The sequence below is a fragment of the Phyllobates terribilis genome, unplaced genomic scaffold (assembly GCF_046119375.1).
Source record: "Phyllobates terribilis strain yellow unplaced genomic scaffold, ASM4611937v1 Scaffold_5__5_contigs__length_657084704, whole genome shotgun sequence".
Classification (NCBI taxonomy): domain Eukaryota; kingdom Metazoa; phylum Chordata; class Amphibia; order Anura; family Dendrobatidae; genus Phyllobates; species Phyllobates terribilis.
The window spans coordinates 350,748,189-350,768,490 of NW_027362765.1; positions in this window are offsets into that span (position 1 = coordinate 350,748,189).

Sequence of the window (20,302 nt, forward strand, 5' to 3'; positions counted from 1 at the left end):
ATGGCCCATGCAGGATGTCACCCCCCATATAATTCCCCATGCAGGATGTCCCCTCCACAATTCCCCATGCAGGATGTCCCCTCCACATAATGCCCCATGCAGGATGTCCCACCCCACATAATGCCCCATGCAGGATGGCCCCCCCACATAATGCCCCATGCAGGATATCCCCCCCCACATAATGCCCCATGCAGGATGTCACCCCCCATATAATTCCCCAAGCAGGATGTCCCCCCCACATAATGCTCCATGCAGGATGTCCCACCCAACATAATGGCCCATACAGGATGTCACCCCCCATATAATGCCCCATGAAGGATGTCACCCCCCCATATAATGCCCCATGCAGGATGTCCCCCCACACATAATGCCCCATGCAGGATGTCACCTCTCACCCCATATAATGCCCCATGCAGGATGTCACTTCTCCCCCCATATAAAGCCCTATGCAGGATGTCACCCCCCCTATAATGCCCCATACAGAATGTCCCCCCCACACATAATGCCCCATGCAGGATGTCACCCCCCATATAATGCCCCATGCAGAATGTCACCTCTCACCCCATATAAAGCCCTATGCAGGATGTCACTTCTCCCCCCCCATATAATGACCCATGCAGGATGTCACTTCTCCCCCTCATATAATACCCCATGCAGGATGCCACCCCCCCTATATAATGCCCCATGCAGGATGTCCCCCCCATATAATGCCTCATGTAGGATGTCACCTCTCACCCCATATAATGCCCCATGCAGGATGTCACTCCCCCCCATATAATGCCCCATGCAGGATGTCACTTCTCCCCCCCATATAATATCCCATGCAGGATGTCCCTACCCCCCCCCCCATATAATGCCCAATGCAGGATGTCACTTCTCCCCCCATATAATGCCCCATACCTCCATACATAAAAAAAAAAAAATCAAATACTCACTTCACTTCTCACCTGCTGTGGAGAGGTAAGTATTGTGCCGGCCGTGGCCCTGGGCATGCATTGGGGGGGGGGGCAAGGCCCACTAGCTGGCGCTGGCACCGCTCTCCTCCGCTCACCGGTCCCATAGCGCGCCAGGGTGCCCGACGGCAAGTGGGCCCCTCGCCTACTCAGGGCCCCGGCACTTGCCTGGGTGTGCTGGGTGCTAGCGCCGGGTCTGCCGAGCGTCCGGTTTGTATCCTCCCAACATCAGGTCAGTGTAAATCATCTGGGACATAATATGGGGGGAGAAGTTTTTGCATCTGTAACTTTTTTCCTGCATCTTCAATAAATCAGTATTATTTCTTATTCTTTTATAGAGCGTGATCGATTCATTGGTTCCGGCGAGAAAGCCGCATATGAGCGACTATGAAACTTCCAAACTCATCAGCAGTGGAAATTTTGGGTGAGATTTCTGTTGCCATAATCCACATTTCTCAGGGTTCCCTATGACAATGCTTCTGCCCCTGCACTCTGCCATTCAGTGTTATCATAGGGAAATTATATGATCTGTAGCAAATCAAACTGTAAGGAAAGCGATTTAAATAGTATAATTACATATAATATAATATATAATAATATAATATTATTACATTCGCCTGTGCTAGATTCTCATCTGTTCTTATGCTGCCTCCTCCACCTGAGCTTTTCTGCTCTCCACTCTGATCTTTGTTTTGATGGGGGGGCTCCATTATGAAGCTGATCAGAGAAGTTGGCTACACATGGTCACATGAAGGGTGACACCATATTGACGTCAATGACATCTACACCCTCCACCATGACCATGTGGGCCCAATCACTGACCTCAGCAGCAGAAGAGAGCCCTGGAGCACATTCATTTTGGACCAATTTTTATTTGCACTAAATTGTATTTGGTCAGTTATAGCGAATCTGCCCAATGAGAATTTCGGTAGATTCTCATATCTATAATGTGACCTGGGTGATGGCTCCGGCAGAAGTGGCATTGTGGAGACCTCCCATAGGTGATCTATGTAGTGCTATTTTATGTATTTCTAGATGTGGATTTATAGTGGCGGCCAGACTTCTAGTATTAAACATATGCAAATTGTCTCTTCAGAGAGGAAGCAAACTAGAACTCCACCTATAGGAAGTAGCAATCCTAAAAGTCAATATCGACCCTTTAACAAGCCTTGTCACATGACTTAGGATAATAGCCAAAGCCAAAATCTCAATTTGCAGGAACTGTGTTCTGGGGTACTGCCCCTCTTCAGTGCAAAGTGTGAGATATGGTTTGACTGGGTGAGAGGTGTCTGACCGGTATCCAAGGGGTTGACGTTTCTCCTTGCGGACATGAAGAGACTTTTAAGCTGCAATGCTCCTCTGGGAAATAGGATTGCTACTTCCTATAGGTGGCACTAGGGTGCTAGTTCTCTTCCTCTCTGAAAAGAGACAATTTGCATATTTCCCAGAAGAGCATTGCAGCTTAAAAGTTTCCTCACCTTGACATGCTTAACATGGCTTTTTCCACAAGGAGAAACGTTACCCCTTGGATCCAGGTCAGATGCCTCTCACCCAGCCAAACCATATCTCACACTTTGCACTGATGAGTGCTTGTACCCCAAAACATAGTGTCCGAAAATTGAGATTTTGGTTATGGCTATTATTCTATGTCATGTGACAAGGCTCATTAAAGGGTCGATATTGACTTTTGGGATTACTACTTCCTATAGGTGGCACTAGAGTTCTAGTTCTCTTCCTCTCTGAAGAGACAATTTGCATATTTCCCAGAGGAGCATTGTGGCTTAAAAGTCTCCTCACCTTGACATGCTCAACATGTCACTCTCCGCAAGGAAAAATGTTACCCCTTGGATACCAGTATTAAACATATAATGATTTCTATAGATGGATTATTAATAAGGATTTATTATAACCGATGGATTCTCCTTCTCTCCAGGGCCGTCTACTTAGTGCATCATAAAGACTCACACCAGACCTTTGCTATGAAGAAAATGGCTAAGCGGAACCTAAATACTGCACAGAGATTGGAATGGGCCTTTCTGGAGAGGGACATCTTAACATTTGCTGATTGTCCCTTTGTGGTCTCCATGCTCTGCTCCTTTCCAACTAGATCTCACCTGTGTATGGTCATGGAGTATGTAGGAGGTAAGACCCATCTATTGTATTATATTCAGCCCATGTCTGCTTTCATCTTATCACTGCTCATATCATTAGGACATTGTTGGTTACATCCCCACAGAGCATTTACTATAGGTTATCTATTACCAAGATGCTCGTAAATTCATTGATCTTGGTGCAGGGGCGCTATGGGGCTCATCAGTCGGAGGGGGTCTGTCGACGCTCGTCAGTGGGCAGCATCCCTCCACCTGTCATCACAATTTCAGCGGTATCCGCATCTTCAAGGAGGTGGGGCTGGTGGGGGCAAAAATACTGAGTCGGTGGCTAGTAGTGGCCATAATACTGAAATGGGGCGGTATGACTAGATATGGGGGGACTGTGAATGCTGAGTGGAGGTCATCATATTAAGTGGGGTACTGTGGGGGTGCTCACTCTATATGGAGGCCCCCATTCTGTGTGGGGACATCATACTGAGTGGGGAGTTATGCGGACCATTATATTGTGTGAAGGACTGTGGGAACCATTATCCTGAGTGGGAGGGTTGCTGTGGGTGCCATCACACCGAGTAGGGGGTTGTGGCTGGCCTCCTTCTAAGTGGTGGCCTCCTTAGGAGGATTCACTGTGGGGATACCATACTCATTGAGTGTGGGTGTGGGCATTTTTGGGAGCATCATACTCTAAAATGGCCATAAAAGTTGTATTGCTGGTGAGAAAACCAAGCTGCTTCAACAGGGATATAAATATATTTCTTTTTTATTTTTTAGGGTGGGGGGCAATTACAACTTTTGATATGGGGTCTTGTGATTTCTATGTACGCCACTATCTGTGTGATCTCCCCAGGATGTTTCCGCTCACTGCTCATTATACATCATGGTTATCTGCTCGTGGTATATCATGGTCATCTGCTGTATAAACCCCTCACCGGTCATATTTCCTTTCTTCTATAGGTGGAGACTGTGGGACCCTTCTAAGCACCGGGGGTCCTTTCTCTGTCCCCATGGCCCGCTTGTACTTTGCAGAGGCGGTACTTGCCGTGGAATACCTGCATAGTTACGGTGTGGTGCACAGAGACCTGAAGCCGGAAAAGTAAGTGCCCCCGTAGTATAATAAAGTGGGGAAAGTTGTCATTTATTATCATTCAGTCTGTGAGGCTAAAACCATCTTCTCTTTTGCAGCCTCCTGATTACATCTACTGGACATATTAAAGTTACCGATTTTGGGATTTCAAAACTTGGTCTAATGATACCGAAAACCAACACCTACAAGGAATTAGCAGTGGACATCTCCAGAGAGTTCCAGGACCGTGAGGTCAGCATCACCTACAAGAACTTAGCTTGTTATTTGCAAATCTCATCACACTATTGTCTCTTCTCTACGTTCTTCCTTTCTAGAGAACTTTTCCACTAATATTTTATCTTCTGCATTGTGTTTTAACGATGATAACTTGTCATAATAATTGTTTCATCGATTCTCATCTCTGTCTTCTGTTGGTTTCCAGTTCTGTGGCACCCCATGTTACATAGCACCAGAGATCATCCTGAAAGAAGGCTATGGAAGACCTGTTGACTGGTGGTCATTGGGGATCATCCTGTATGAATTCCTGCTGGGATGTGTACCATTTGATGCTGATTCCCTCACTGAGCTTTATAAAAGGGTTGTCATTGGTGAGTAGAATAATCCGATCATTGCGTTGATTGGTTACATTTGTTTAGTTATTTCCTTTGCTTTATGTTACAGTCCAGTAAAGAGGTTTTATTTTCTGTAATTTTCTATGTAACAGGAGAACTAATTTGGAATTGTGATCGCGCTCCACCCCTGGATGCTCAGAATCTCATCACTGAGCTGCTCAGAAGAAATCCTGTGCGTAGACTTGGGACAGGTAACAGATATACTAGTATTAATATTCCCTTATTAGACCAAGGACATATCGCTCATGTCCATGAAGATCAGCATTTCTCTATCAGCTCATCTACTGTATTTCTAGTTCTCCACACTAAGACTTTCAGTTTATTTCCTTCATGTCGGCTCAGTTTTGTCATTAGTTCAGATTAAGATAAACTGTTCAGATATGGAGCCATCCCTGACTATGTCATCATCACTTTTGTTTTTCTTTTTCTAGGAGGAGCATTTGAGATCAAGGTTCATCCATTCCTGAGTGACTTGGACTTTGACAACATTCTGAGCCAGGAGCTGGAGTATGTTCCTCAGCTTGTTTCAGACGCAGACACCAGCTTATTTATCAGTAAGTAGAAGGAGACGTCATCTAGACTAAGCGACTGTTTGTCTCATCTTCCCTAATATGTGATCATCTGTTCCCATTAATATTAGTGATAAATAGTGACTGTGTTATACTGACAACCTCTAATAATATTTCATTACCTATTTCTTGTAGATCATTCTGATATAAACAAACATCTGGTCTCAAAGGATGAGGAAGGCACAAGTGAGAACAATGAGAGCCTTGACTTCCAAAATTTTACGTCATCTTCTGAAAAGCTTTGTAAAGTAAGTATGTGATTAATAAATCCAAAATATGTAAAAAAATAAAAAAAAACTCTAAAAGTACATAAAAAAATATTTTATATCTTATTTTTATCCGTATTTAGCTCTGTACCATCGCTACCAGGATGGTGAAGAATGAGGATCCCAAGTCCCCCACAGAGTATACACCAGAATCCAACACAAACATCTCAGAAATGTGAGTAGATTATAAAGGGTCATTACTGGGAGTTCCAGGCTGATCTATGTACACAACACCAAATATAGGACATAAATATCAGAATATCAAATGCAGCATTCACCGCTTCATGGTTAACGGTCATTGTACTTTTGGCTTCAGAAAATGCAGAAGATAACAGCCCATAATTGTGGCAGGTCATGCATTTTTAGCACTGCCTACTCTGTAGGAGAGCTGTAGTATTACTTGCCAGACATTCTTGGTAGTTGTGTTCTGATCCATGGAAGGTAGTTTGGAGCAGAAAACCTTCCCCACTATGACAGTCATATGTCCTATTAGGCCTTATAGTCAGTGTTCTTATAGTGAGACAACCCATTTTATACTGTGTTTACTTACGATTTACATGTTTTTCTTCTTCAAACAGGCAGAAAGTATCTGTTCCTGTATGTAATACAGACGATGCTGTTACCATCTTGCCACCCTCGTCCCCATTGCCAGGTATGTACATGTCTATAGCACCAACAATGTGAATGTTGACTTCAAGGCTCAAACATTCCCACATGGTTTTTCTGGTCTACTATGTTATCCATGTTTCATGGATCTCAGCTATGTTGACCATGGGTTCGTACTGTATCCCTATTTCCCTAACTTTGTACAGGAGTTTTTTTCATGTATTCTGTATATTACGTTGTATCATCTATTAACCTAGTGAGATATAGCGACTGTGTTATACTGACACCCTCTAACAATCCTTCCTTACCTATGTCTTGTAGATCACTCTGATGAAAACAACCATCTGGTCTCAGAGGATAAGGAGGGCACAAGTGAGGACGATGAGAACTTTATCTTCCGAATATTTGCATCATCATCTTCTGAGAGGCTTTCTAAAGTAAGTATGTGATCGATAAATCCAAAATATGTACAAAAAAGGATCTATAAAATTAAAAAGTATATATATTTAATAACTTATTGTTATCCACATTTAGCACTCTACCACCACTAACGGGATGGTGAACAACGAGGATCCCAAGGCCCCTCCAGAGTGTACACCAGAATCCAACACAAACATCTCAGAAATGTGAGTAGATTATGGGGTCATTACTGGGAGCTCCAGGCTGATATATGTGCACAACACCAAATATAGGACATAAATACCATAATATCAAATGCAGCATCCACCGCCCCATGGTTATCGGTCATTGTGCTTTCAGCTTTCGAAATTGTTGGAGATAACAGCCCATAATTGTGGCCGGTCATGCACTTTTAGTGCTGCCCTCACTGTAGGAGAGATGTAGTATGAAATGCCGGCCATTCTTGGTAGTTGTTTTCCTCTCAGCTCTCTATAAAAGGTAGTCTTGAGCAGAAGACCTTCCCCACTATGACAGTCATATGTCCTACTAGGCCTTATAGTCGGTGTTCTTCTAGTGAGACAACCCCTTTTATACGGAGTTTACTTGAGATTTACATGTTTTTCTTCTTCAAACAGGCAGAAAGTATCTGTTCCTGTATGTAATACAGACGATGCTGTTACCATCTTGCCACCCTCGTCCCCATTGCCAGGTATGTACATGTCTACAGCACCAGCAATGTGAATGTTGACTTCAAGGCTCAAATATTCCCACATGGTTTTATACAATACTATAGGTCTCTTATGTTATCCATATTATGACAAAGCAGATCCTATAAGAATATATTGTTACTGATTTTTTTTTTTAATTTTTCATCAGAATTTCCATCTCATGAAGAAAGAAAATCGTCAATAAATCTGAGTATGGAGCAACAAAACTCAGAAAATGGAAAAAATGGGAAAAAGAGACGAGGTAAGTGTGAGAATCAACTCCATGTTGTGTGATGTCAGTGAGAATAATTCATGTGGAGTAGATGTCATCTGTCAGTGATGGGATTGTCACATGTATGATTGCTGACAATGACCCCTGACCTCTGTATGATAATATTCCTCTGCCGTCCGGCCACAGTGACTGCACAGCATTATCATGTAATATGGAGTCCCATCACTTACATTATATTTATTTCTCTTCTCATAGGTTCCATCTTCCGCCGGATCTTATCATCCTGCCGGCGTGGATTATCCAGGGCTGCTCGCGCATTTGCATGCTCTCACTGTTGCCCTAAAACCATCTAAAAGACGGGACACCAAAGCATCCAGCGCCCTGAAGTCCAGCAGATCCACCATCACTGCTGGAGCTGTATAGAAGGACCTTCACCATCTACCTGTGGCCTTCAGACTGGTCAACCTGGACAAGTTTCAGTAACGCCTCTGTCATCGGGCTCCGCGGTATTCATACTGCTCGTCTGACTTGTCATTTACTGATCACCTGGTATCTGACCCCGGCTATCTTCGTGACTTTGATTTAGTCTATTGATAATGTTCACGATTTTATTTATCCCATTATTTATTAAAAAAAAGTAAAATCTGTTACTGTTGCTCTGATTCCTTTTTGTCTTGAATTCACAAATACTTGTAACTCACTAATTGCTCTTCTTCTAACTAAATGTATTTCTCATTATCCTTAATGCAGCAGTCAGTCAATCTCATATTTCTGTCCAGCAGTTACACTGGTTCCTCCACCCTGTACCAGTCATTGCACTCATCCACAAAGCTCTCCACACTGCTGCACAGTCCTGTATCTCTGTCTATTACCATATCTATACTCCAATGAGCTAACATTAACATCCTCCATAATCAGGACCTCCCACTCTCATGTCCAAGACATTTTCTCTGCTGCCCCACCTCTCAGGAGTGCACTACTGCAGACAATCAGGTTAATTCCCACTATCAGCGATTTTAAGTGTGCAGTAGAAACAGATTATTTGTGGCAGGACTATCAAATCACCTCACTATTCTAAGTTGTTCCTACAGCACTCAGTAGCACTTAATATTTGTACATATACAGATAATGGCTGGTGACAGATTCATGCAGCCTTAATTCCACAAAGATAGAAATAAAACATCAACATGTTTCATACATCCAAACCATCCTTAATCATAGCAGAAAAACATCATTTTAAGTTCCCACGATGAATATTTGGTGAGATATCACAGCTGTGTATTTTCACAGCACAAAGAACGCATCTTACACATCTGCAAATCACAGTGTGCTGACGCTTAGTGTTGTAGTTTTGAACAACACCATTCATTTTATCATATAATGTGTTGAAAAATGAGAAAGAATACCTGAGTCCGGGCTGGACTGACTTCCTCACAGACTGCACTCTCTGTGGACTCCAGACTTAGACTTCAGACCAGACCGACCTTCTGCCTAGCTCCACCTTCCCTATTTATATCCCTAACGGGCTCCCTCTGGTGGTCTGAGGTGGAAGGTGGAGATGTGTGAATGCTACGAGGGCCTCTTGTGGAGGAATCCATCCATGCACCCCTCTGGGATCTGTGGCACCAATGCACAGCAGGACGCCACATTCACCCCTAGCAAAGCTCAGTACTCCCGGACTGAAGTACTTTATATAACAACAATAACAATAACTCTTCCCTTTATAGGAGGCACTTTGCTTAAACGTTATATATAAAACACCATGAATAATAAATAGGTATATGCAATTCAATAAGCAACCTCAGATTTCAAGTCTCTTACGGTGAGGTTCCCCCACAGGATGTCCATCTCACAGGTTAGAGTACATGGTAGCTTGAGGGACCTGTCCAAAGCAAACCCTCCATGTAGGCCCTGGGGTGGCTGCAGGGCATGGCGATCCTGAGTTGGACCTCCGCTTGTGCCAAACCAGACAGGTTTTTGTTCTGAGGTCACCTAAAGGGGCACTCCAGGGAGTGCAATTATTTACAGCAAATAGTTTTTGGGCTGCACACAGTTCTCAGCCACAAAGTTCTTGATGTACCCTGACGGGTAGTTAGAGGCAAGCAAGAAAAGTGTCCATTTCACTTAGATTGTCCATTATAAGGCAAAACACAAGTTAATAAATACATATACATGAAAATACTCAATATAATACCCCAAGGGCAACTATCTACACTGTCAGAGTTTCCTTCTTTACTCTCTGTATCTGACAGGGGTCTGACCTCATGTGCTACGTGTCAACCTACGTGGTACTGGGATGCGTGAGGCACTAGTATTTGCACTACCTCCCATTCTGTCAGTTCTAAGTGTTGGGGAACTGCAGGGTTGCCTTACCCTCTCTACGGGACTGGCAAGTATACCATTGGCTGGGCCTTCTTGCTCTGCTCCAACCGAGGATCCTTCTTCCGGGGATTCTTCTTGAGCAGGCTCTTCTGAAGCACTTACAGGCTCTACTTGCTGTGGAGGGTCTTCTGGCTGTTGAAAGAAGTGGATCACAGGTATTATTATTGCTCCTCCTAGTTGAGGCCAATCTGCTGGGAAATCTCTTAAGTCAGTATGGAGTACTGCTTCTTTAGGTTCCGCCTGGATAATGAGAGGCACTTATTCTTGGGGTTTTAGCAGGTCTGGACACAACTTCAGATGGTCTCTAGATACCGTTGCAGTCGTTCTTTCTCCGTCTCTACTAATTAGGCAGGTCTTCCTATCATATCTTGAATTTAACACAGTGTAGGGTTCCCTCTCCCACTGGTCATCAAGTTTGTGGTTTCTCCTTTTCCTCTTTAACACCACTTCTCCTGGTGTGAAGGGTTCTGCGGGCGCACTTTTATTGTAGTGGGCTTCCTGCTTGTTCCTTACCCGAGTGAGACTGTCTTCGACACAGGCCTGTACTCTTCTGTACTGCTCCTGTCTGGTCATGTCCCAGTCTTCAGTGGACATATCTGCTTCTGGTTCTACTACACCAAGCTCCAGGTCCATGGGCAACTTCCCGGGTCTGGCTCGCATGAGATATGCTGGAGTACAATTGGTGGAACTCACAGGTATGTGGTTGTACAGATCTACCAGGTCAGGTAGTAGGTCTGGCCACTGATTTCTCTCCTCTAGTGGTAAGGTCTTCAGCAGGTCGATGACGATGTTATTCATCTTTTCACAGAGACCGTTGGTTTGGGGGTGGTACGGTGTAGTCCAGATCTTTTTACACCCGTACAGATGGCAGAACTCCTTGAACAATTCGGCCTCAAAGGCTGAGCCTTGATCTGGTAGCACCTGCTCCGGGTATCCATGGGGCCTGCAGAAGTACGCCTGAAATGTCTTCGCCGCAGTTTCTGCCGTCAGATCCTTGACGGGGGCGACCACCAGGAACCGGGAGTAGTGATCCACCATGGTCAGGGCATAAGAATATCCAGACCTGTTGGGTGACAGCTTGACATGATCCAGGGCCACAATCTCCAGGGGGCGAGTCGTCTTGATGGGTTGCAGGGGTGCCTTCTGGCTCCTGTAGTCTTTTCTTCTGAGGCTACAGGGTCCACACTTCCGGCACCACCTCTCGACGGAACTGCGCATTCCTGCCCAATAAAACCGCCACTTCAGCAGGGTTTCTAGCTTCTTCCAGCCAAAGTGCCCTGCCTGATCGTGGTAGGCCTCCAACACCATCTGGATGCCTGTCTTGGCCACCACTATCTGTCATACCGTCTCATGGGTTTTGGTGTTGACGTACCTCCGGCACAGCTTCTCTCTATAGATGAACAGCCGGCTCTTCTCACTCCACAGCTGCTTGGCTTGGAGAGACACTTCCTTCTCCAGGGAGGAACCTTCCTGGGTTATCAGTTCTTTGATACGGCTGACAACCGGATCGCTGTCCTGGGTCTCCTTCCAGCTGTGGTGAGGCAGGGGGTTTAACGTTTTACCACGTTGCCTCCTGGAGGCTCGTTGCTCGTGGACCATCCCATTCCGATGAAAGGCAGGTAGTTCAATCTCCTCCAGGTCATCCACTTCCTCTTCAGTGTTCAATTGGTGAGGCATCCTGGACAGGGCATCGGCGTTGGCGTTCTTGCGGCCCGCCCGGTACTTAATAGTGAATTGGTAGTTTGACAGCCGAGCCATCCATCGTTGCTCCATGGCTCCTAGCTTGGCTGTTTCCAGATGAGTCAAGGGGTTATTATCAGTGAAGGCAGTGAATTTACTGGAGGCTAGGTAGTGCTTCTGACTCACCCCCTGGGCCGTGGGTCACTCGGAACCGGGCAATAGGGAGATGATGGGGGTAGTAGTGGCAACCCGGTCCGTGGCTCAGGGTGGTCAGAGCAGTGGTAGTATGCTGTGTGCTGTAGGTAATGTCCTACTACGCCACCCGTGGATTGCGGCTATTATGAACCGCCACTGCAAGGCAGACCGCTGAGGCTGATGGTGTATGCAGCTGAGGTAGTGTAACTCCCCACGGGAAGAGTGCAGCCCCAGGGCAGTGTAGTGAATGGTGGGGGTGATGGTGAAGAGAGTCCCAGTACCGTTAGTGCTGGAGGAGCAAGGAGTACACAGACAACGTACTGCAGTCCAATGTCTTTTACTCACAGTTCATATGCTCCGGGTCACTTCAGCGCAAGCAGTGACCACCCAAGCCGTATGGTGTCCACCAGGTAAGGGACTCGGTCAACCCCCAGGCAGTTCAGGAGTATGGCTCAGGACCCCCTTCTATCCTTTCTCTGGCCTGCCCCACCAGTGACCAACTTTTGTCCAGCTGCCGCGGATCTGCGCGGGTAAACGTGGGCCCCGTTCCCCGCTGTCCTATATGGTGCCTTCCTAGCAGGTTTGGTGAGGTGTCGCACTAATAAATGATCATGACCTCCGGTCTTTGGCTGAGGGTAGTTTCTTCTCCACCAGCTTGGGATCCGGTACCCCTAATCTGCCTGACCCTTCACCCGATATTCTCATGGGCTCTTAGGGTCCCTTCTGTCTTCTTGTTCCTGAGCCCTTCTGTTTCTCTGTCTCTTCCCCTTCTTTCCTGTCCCACTTCTGAGCAGAGCTCCAACAGAGCCTCCACTCCCTGTCTTCTCCTCTCACTGACTGAACGACTCAACCCAGATCTAAGATGGTGCCCACCTTTTATACTTCCCTCTAAAACATGAGCCCAGGTGACCAGCAACCAATGAGCTCCTACCTACGCTCAGGAACCATCCCATCTTGCTCCTACATCACCGGGTTTTCCTCCCCCCTCCCCACTCCAGCCAGGGACATGGTCTGTCGTGCCTGCATTAGTACTTAAATGGGAGCACCGTTGAATTGTCCCCCAGAAATGGGGTGTGTGTGCTGCATGCAGCTACCTGAGTCCTGGTCCATACTCCATTCTTACCCGGGAGTGGGATATCACACCTCTGGCAGAGGTGCAATACCTCTGTAGCGACCGAGCCCTCGGGGCGCTACATTCCCCCCTCCGGTAAAGCACAGCACGTCCTCGGGCTGAAACAGAGCAAAAACAATTAAGTACAGGACATGCAAAACTTTTTCAAAACTTTTCACATTTAGAAAACGGACGACACAGTTCAATTCCCTTCATGGGAAACACTTTCCTCACTTGTTACACTACTATAGAACACTTTGCTAACGCCTCCGGAACTCTTTTGTCATATAAACATTATAGAAAACTTTCACATTACTATTTAGCAGCATATAAAACTTTTTCTACATAAAACATTTGAAAGAAAAACATTTTCAAAACACATTCTAGAACTCTGGCCGCTGTGCAACTGGCAACCAGGTATTCACATTTGCTTAAAGGTGCATCAACTTCCCTTGAGGTAGGCGTGCAGTTTCTCTATAAAACCAGTAGGGGGCGCTTTAGGAAGAGCAACTATTTACAGGGAATTGGCCTTTCCCAGTCCTCAGCCGGTTGGAAAGGGGGAATGGCTGCTCTCAGTCCTCAGCCAGGTAGGGGAAGGGGGATGGCTGTTCTCAGTCCCCAGCCAGATAAGGGATAAGGGGCAACTTTCAAAGAGGTAACAGTCTCATAACAGTTCCTTTACCCCGATGGGCAACTATCTACATTTGTGCGCTGCCACTTTTCAGTGGTGGTGTCCTCCTTGCGCACCTTCCTCAGGATAGTCTTCAGACCCGTCCGGGTCCTCTTGGCTTTCCTCGTAGCCGTAATGCCGCAGTTCCTCCTCGGTAAGCCGATGGACATGAAGGGCGTACGGTCCTTTGGCGCCCTTGTGTCGGGTAAAGGTGACCACATCACCAGGGTATAGGTCACGTCTACGGTTTCCCTCAGGTAGATGGCTTTCGACGTCCCTGTGGGTCACAAAGACGTCGCCGACGGTTTCCGGGTCCCTTATAAAGCCCCAGCCATTCTCCATCTGGAACTTTATCATGGTCCCGGTGGCTCAGGGACCGCGGACGGCTCGGGGATCTTGACGGGCCCTGCGTTTCTGCTCAGCACTCTGGTCCTGAAGCCGCTCCTCCCTAACGCGCCTCTCTCGCCGTTCCCGCTCAAAGGTCACCAGCTGCTGTCGGCAGGTCTCCAGACGACGGGCTGCGTCCGCCCGGGTCTCCTGAGTGAACCCCATTAAGTTTTCACCAGTGGGGTCCCACTCAAATTGGGCGTCCTCTAGTGAGGGCAGGGTGACTTCTACGGGCTCCGGAGCAGGTATCAGGGGCTCGCGCAGGGGCTGGGTCTTCCATGGTCTACCGCTGATCAGCTCGGCCGGCCATACTAACGACAGTCCATCCGGACCGGTGTGCTGGGCAAACAGGTCCGCGCCCAGCGGTGGTATAGCGGAGGGCCCCAATTTGGGAGCAGCGCCCGGGGGCACTCGGCCTTGCGACCAGGCCGGGGGTCTTCTGGTTGTGCCCGGTGGCGGCCCAGTCCAGGAGGGGGGCGCTGGTGGGGTGACGGCGCACGGGTTTACTAGGCCTTGCGACCGGGCTGGTGACGCCTCCCTCTTTACCGCGCCCGGGGTCGGGGGGCGTGGCGCAGGGCGGGGCGTGGCCCCGGCTCCCGCCGCTTGAGGCCTAGCCGGGAGTAGTGACGGCGCGGCAACAGGTGCGGTGAGTGGGGCTTCGTGTTCTGCGATGGGAGGCTGGGGCAGGCTTGCAGCTGCTGGGCCTGGGGTGGTTTACCTGCCTCGGTCCTCGTGGCTCCCTCCGCAGCGTCGTCTCCGGCCTTCACTCCTCCTTCACTGTCCTCAGAGGCAGGCGTAATCCGGGGTGGGGGTGATGCCTCCCGCTGGCGGGTTCCAGCCTGCCGGGCCAGTTCTTCTCTCCATTCGGTAAGCGCATCCCGCTGCGCCCGGACCATCCTCCGATCCAGGCCCTTCAGGGCAACTTGCGCACGCTCCGGATCTCCAGGGAGCTGCGCCAGGATCTCCGCCAGGCTGCATGGCGATTCAGCCTGCAGCAGGCTCCGGGCCAAGGCAATGGTGCTGCTGAATGCTTCCTCCATTCCCGGGTGCGGTCTGTCTAGACTGATCCAGACCGCGCCCTGCTCCACAGTTTTCTTCTCTTCCCACCCCCATTGGGGGTGGTCCCGGGGCAACATGGTGACAATCACTTTCAGGGGCAGCCCCCCCCCACCTTGATGGACATCTCCACAGCCGCGCTCATGGCTGTTGGGGGTCGGCTCCTTCTTTGGCGCCATTCTGGGACCTGACCCACGATGGGAGGCGGCTTCCTGTGGTCTTTTGGCGCTCACAGTATGGCGCTCGTTCTTCTGGGGTGGGCACCATCTTTAACACAGTGAAACAGTCTCTTTTCAGGCGCGCAATACCCGTTTGTGGCGGGTTGGTAACGATCCTGCCGACTACCCCAAAGCTGACTCGCCCCCTGGGCCGTGGGGCACTCGGAACCGGGCAATAGGGAGACGATGGGGGTAGTAGTGGCAACCCGGTCTGTGGCTCAGGGTGGTCAGACCAGTGGTAGTCTGCTGTGTGCTGTAGGTAATGTCAGACTACGCCACCAGTGGATTGCGGCTATTATGAACCGCCGCTGCAAGGCAGACCGCTGAGGCTGATGGTGTATGCAGCTGAGGTAGTGTAACTCCCCACGGGAAGAGTGCAGCCCCAGGGCAGTGTAGTGAATGGTGGGGGTGATGGTGAAGAGAGTCCCAGTACCGTTAGTGCTGGAGGAGCAAGGAGTACAGAGACAACGTACTGCAGTCCAATGTTTTTTACTCACAGTTCATATGCTCCGGGTCACTTCAGCGCAAGCAGTGACCACCCAAGCCGTACGGTGTCCACCAGGTGAGGGACTCGGTCAACCCCCAGGCAGTTCAGGAGTATGGCTCAGGACCCCCTTCTACCCTTTCTCTGGCCTGCCCCACCAGTGACCAACTTTTGTCCAGCTGCCGCGGATCTGCGTGGGTAAACGTGGGCCCCGTTCCACGCTGTCCTATATGGTGCCTTCCTAGCAGGTTTGGTGAGGTGTCGCACTAATAAATGATCACGACCTCCGGTCTTTGGCTGAGGGTAGTTTCTCCTCCACCAACTTGAGATCCGGTACCCTTAATCTGCCTGACCCTTCACCCGGTATTCTCATGGGCTCTTAGGGTCCCTTCTGTCTTCTTGTTCCTGAGCCCTTCTGTTTCTCTGTCTCTTCCCCTTCTTTCCTGTTCCTTCTTCTCCTCCTTCCTCGGCCTCTTCTCTAGGCCCACTTCTGAGCAGAGCTCCAACAGAGCCTCCACTCCCTGTCTTCTCCTCTCACTGACTGAACGACTCAACCCAGATCTAAGATGGTGCCCACCTTTTATACTTCCCTCTAAAACATGAGCCCAGGTGACCAGCAACCAATGAGCTCCTACCTATGCTCAGGAACCGTCCCCTCCTGCTCCTACATCACCAGGTTTTCCTCCCCCCTCCCCACTCCAGCCAGGGACATGGTCTGTCGTGCCTGCATTAGTACTTAAATGGGAGCACCGTTCAACTGTCCCCCGGAAATGGGGTGTGTGTGCTGCATGCAGCTACCTGAGCCCTGGTCTATACTCCATCCTTACCCGGGAGTGGGATATCACACCTCTGGTAGAGGTGCAATACCTCTGTAGCGACCGAGCCCTCGGGACGCTACATTTGAACCGCTCGGTGATGGCCCAGACCAGGGCCAGGAACTCTAACTTGAAGCTGCTATAGTTCTCCGGGTTCCTCTCGGTCGGGCGGAGCTTCCTGCTTGCATAGGCGATCACCTTCTCCTTGCCATTCTGCTTCTGACTCAGTACAGCTCCTAATCCTTCGTTGCTGACATCAGTGTACAGCAGGAATGGTTGGCTGTAGTCAGGGTAGGCTAGGATCTCTTCGCCGGTCAGGATCTCCTTCATCACATGAAAGGATTCAGCCTGCTCCTTACCCCACTGGAACGGGGATTTATGCCTCTGGGAGACTGTCCTACCAGGAGGTCTTGCAGAGGCGCCGCTTTCTTAGTATAGTCCTTCACAAACCTCCGGTAATACCCGACTAGTCCCAGGAACTGATGTACCTCCTTGAGGCTCTTCGGCTCTGGCCATTTCTGGATGGCAGTGACCTTCTCTGGGTCTGGTGCTACTCCCTCTGGATTAACGATGTGCCCCAGTTACTGTACCCTCCTCTTGAGCAGGTGGCACTTTGAGGGCTTCAGCTTCATCCCATACCGGGACAGCGACTCAAATACCTCCGCCAGGTGCTTCAAGTGGTCCTCATACGTTTTGGAGTACACTATCACATCGTCCAGGTATAGTAGTACAGTCTCGAAGTTGCGGTGTCCCAGGCAGTGTAACGCTCTCAGCCCTCCCTGGGAAGATGGGGGTACTCGGAGCCGGGTGAGATGTTGGGGGTTGCAGCCGTGGCCTGGACCCGTTCCATGCCCAGGGCCGTCACATAAAAGATTTAATGGGCTTTCAGGGTTGGTGTTAATTGAGTGGTTGTATTGACTACACCACCTGTGGTGTCTGGTGATGGCCACCAGCGCTGCGGCAGTCCTCCGAGGCGGGATGTAGTGGCAGCTGTGGATGGTGCTACTCCCCACAGGCGGAGCAGGGCCTCAGGGCAGAGACGCGGATGGAGGGAGTAGTAGTGAACTCTGGTGCAGTGCGGTGCGGCGCGAGAATAAAGGACCGGAGGCCATAGGGGTAGTCTTCCAGGTTTTTACTCACGTTAGAGCATGCAGCTGCAAGGCTTCTCCCTGCTCTTCACGGCGCTCTGCGGCCACCAGGACCGGCGGTCCGACAACCTCCGAGTAGTTCAAGTGCTTTAGACAGGACCCCGCACCAGAGTGTTCCAAGACTTCTTACTAAGTCCTCTCCTGTCCGGGTGTACTACGTGTGGTAAGGCCAGGTCTCCCTCTGGTCTATGCACAGAATAAGGGTACTGGTGGCGACTCCGCTCCGACCGTTACCCGGTGGGATCCACTGAGCCTTCCGGGCTTTCCTGACTAGGACGTGAAGTGACAAAGTCAGGTATCAGGGGCCGGTACCCCTTTTGCAGCAGGAGTCCCTCTGACTAGGCCAGAATAAAGAGTACAGGTGGCGTATGCCGCTCCGTCTGTATTCTATGGGATCCTTTTGCCTGTGGAACTTTACTCCTCCGCTCCCCCCCAGGCCTTCTTAAGTAGGGACCTTGACCAGGTAGAGACAGCCGTTATTTCTTGTCTGCTCCTCGACTCAAGGCCAGAGTACGAAGACCGTGTCCCCATCAACTGCAGGTTCACACAGAAAGCCACGTTCAGTGATGAAGATCACAATCAAAAGACCTTGAACTTAAGATGGCTGGCTATTAAATATGAATTTATGAAATTTATGAAATATGAAGTTGCGGTGTCCCAGGCAGTGTAACGGTCTCAGCCCTCCCTGTAAAGATGGGGGTACTCGGAGCCGGGTCAAATGTTGGGGGTTGCAGCCGTGGCCTGGACCCGTTCCATGCCCAGGGCCGTCACATAAAAGATTTAATGGGCTTTCAGGGTTGGTGTTAATTGAGTGGTTGTATTGACTACGCCATTTGTGGTACCTGGTGAAGGCCACCAGCGCTGCTGCAGTCCTCTGAGGCGGGATGTTGTGGCAGCCGAGGTTGATACTACTCCCCACAGGTGGAACAGGGCCTCAGGGCAGAGACTATACACTAAATACAGAGCTCCTGTGTATAATGTCTCTGGTGATCAATGTGTTTGTTACCTGTACACTGATACAACCCTTGGCAAAAATTATGGAATCACCGGGCTCAAAGGATGTTAATTCAGTTGTTTAACGTTGTTGAAAAGAAGCAGATCACAGACATGGCACAAAACTAAAGTCATTTCAAATGGCAACTTTATGGCTTTAAGAAACACTAAAAGAAATCAAGATTAAAAATGTGGTACTCAGTAAGGGTAATTTTTTTCAGACGAAGCAGAGGGAAAAAATTATGGAATCATGAAAAACAAACACACTAATGTTATGTTCTGCTACCGGACTAAGGAAAGACCGGAGATCTGTCCCTACAATATAACTAAACTCTATCCCTACGATGTAACGAGGAACCTGATCCTGCGATCAGACCCGCTAAAGTCCTCGTCTAGTCTGAACGAAGACCTATAGATGTGAGGAAGGGATCCCTACAAGAACTAGGGACTGGGAAAAATTGGACACCTCCTAGCAGAAATAGTAGCAGTCACAGACAAACACACAACAAAAGCATGGAGGTCAGAAGACCTAGCAAAACTAACAGAGAACGGTAACAGAGCACCAAGCTAGCTCAAGAGTAGAAAATACAATGAAGTCCAGCAAGGCCAGGAGGGCGGAGCCGGATTAAATAGGCAAAAATGGTCATGTGACCAGCAAACTAAAAAAAACAGGAGAGTTCTAACAACTAAAGAACACTCCAATACATCACTAGTATTTTGTTGCACCACCTCTGGCTTTAATAATAGCTTGCAGTCTCTGAGGTATGGACTTAATGAGTGACAAACAGTACTCTTCATCAATCTGCCTCCAACTTTCTCTGATTGCTGCAAAGAAGGAGGACAAAAGAGTATTATGGAAAAGACAGACATCATTTTATTTAGTACAAAAATCCAAAGTAGTAAAAGTATGCAATGTTACAATAACAGGGGATAAGGTGCCAAATGCCGGAGAACGGAGAATCCCTGGGGGGGAAGGAAACGGGGCATAGAAAATTGTAAATTCTTGGGTATATAAGTATCAAAGGGCAGATATAAATATATAAATAAATACAAGAAGTCTAAATGTGAGGCAAAAGGGGAGGTTTTATCTTTGTGTGTGTGTGTGTGTTCCCTTAGTATGGCAAACAGCTCAACCATAAATCGTTAAGTAACTGTTATATTTGAACACAGGTCAGATGCAATGGTAAGAGCTGAGAGCAGTATCAAATTGGGAGCAAACATAACGCTCCATATAGACTCAGGAAAAATACACACATTGTATCCCAAAATAGCTGCCCCACAGATAAGCCGAATAACTCACCCAAGAGTTCAGAGGTGGAAAGGAGCCCACGAGTCCCAGGGAGACCCCAGAGAGTGCCGATGGTGAGGAACGCGCCCCGACGCGCGTTTCGCCGGTCTTTCTCAAGAGGCGCTACCTTGAGCACCACAAGGACCTGAAGTTATACGCCCCCGTTGGATCATGTGATCAGGGCGGCGATGAAGCTGATTGGGCTGAACTGGCGCGTGTGCCCGGAACCCCGCCCCCCCGCTGCACGCATCACAGCCGCTAAGTCCCACGACCACGCCCCCTGGAGGCGTGTCAGGGACATCAAGACAGCCGGGCACGAGCGCAGGGGGGGTAGGGGACC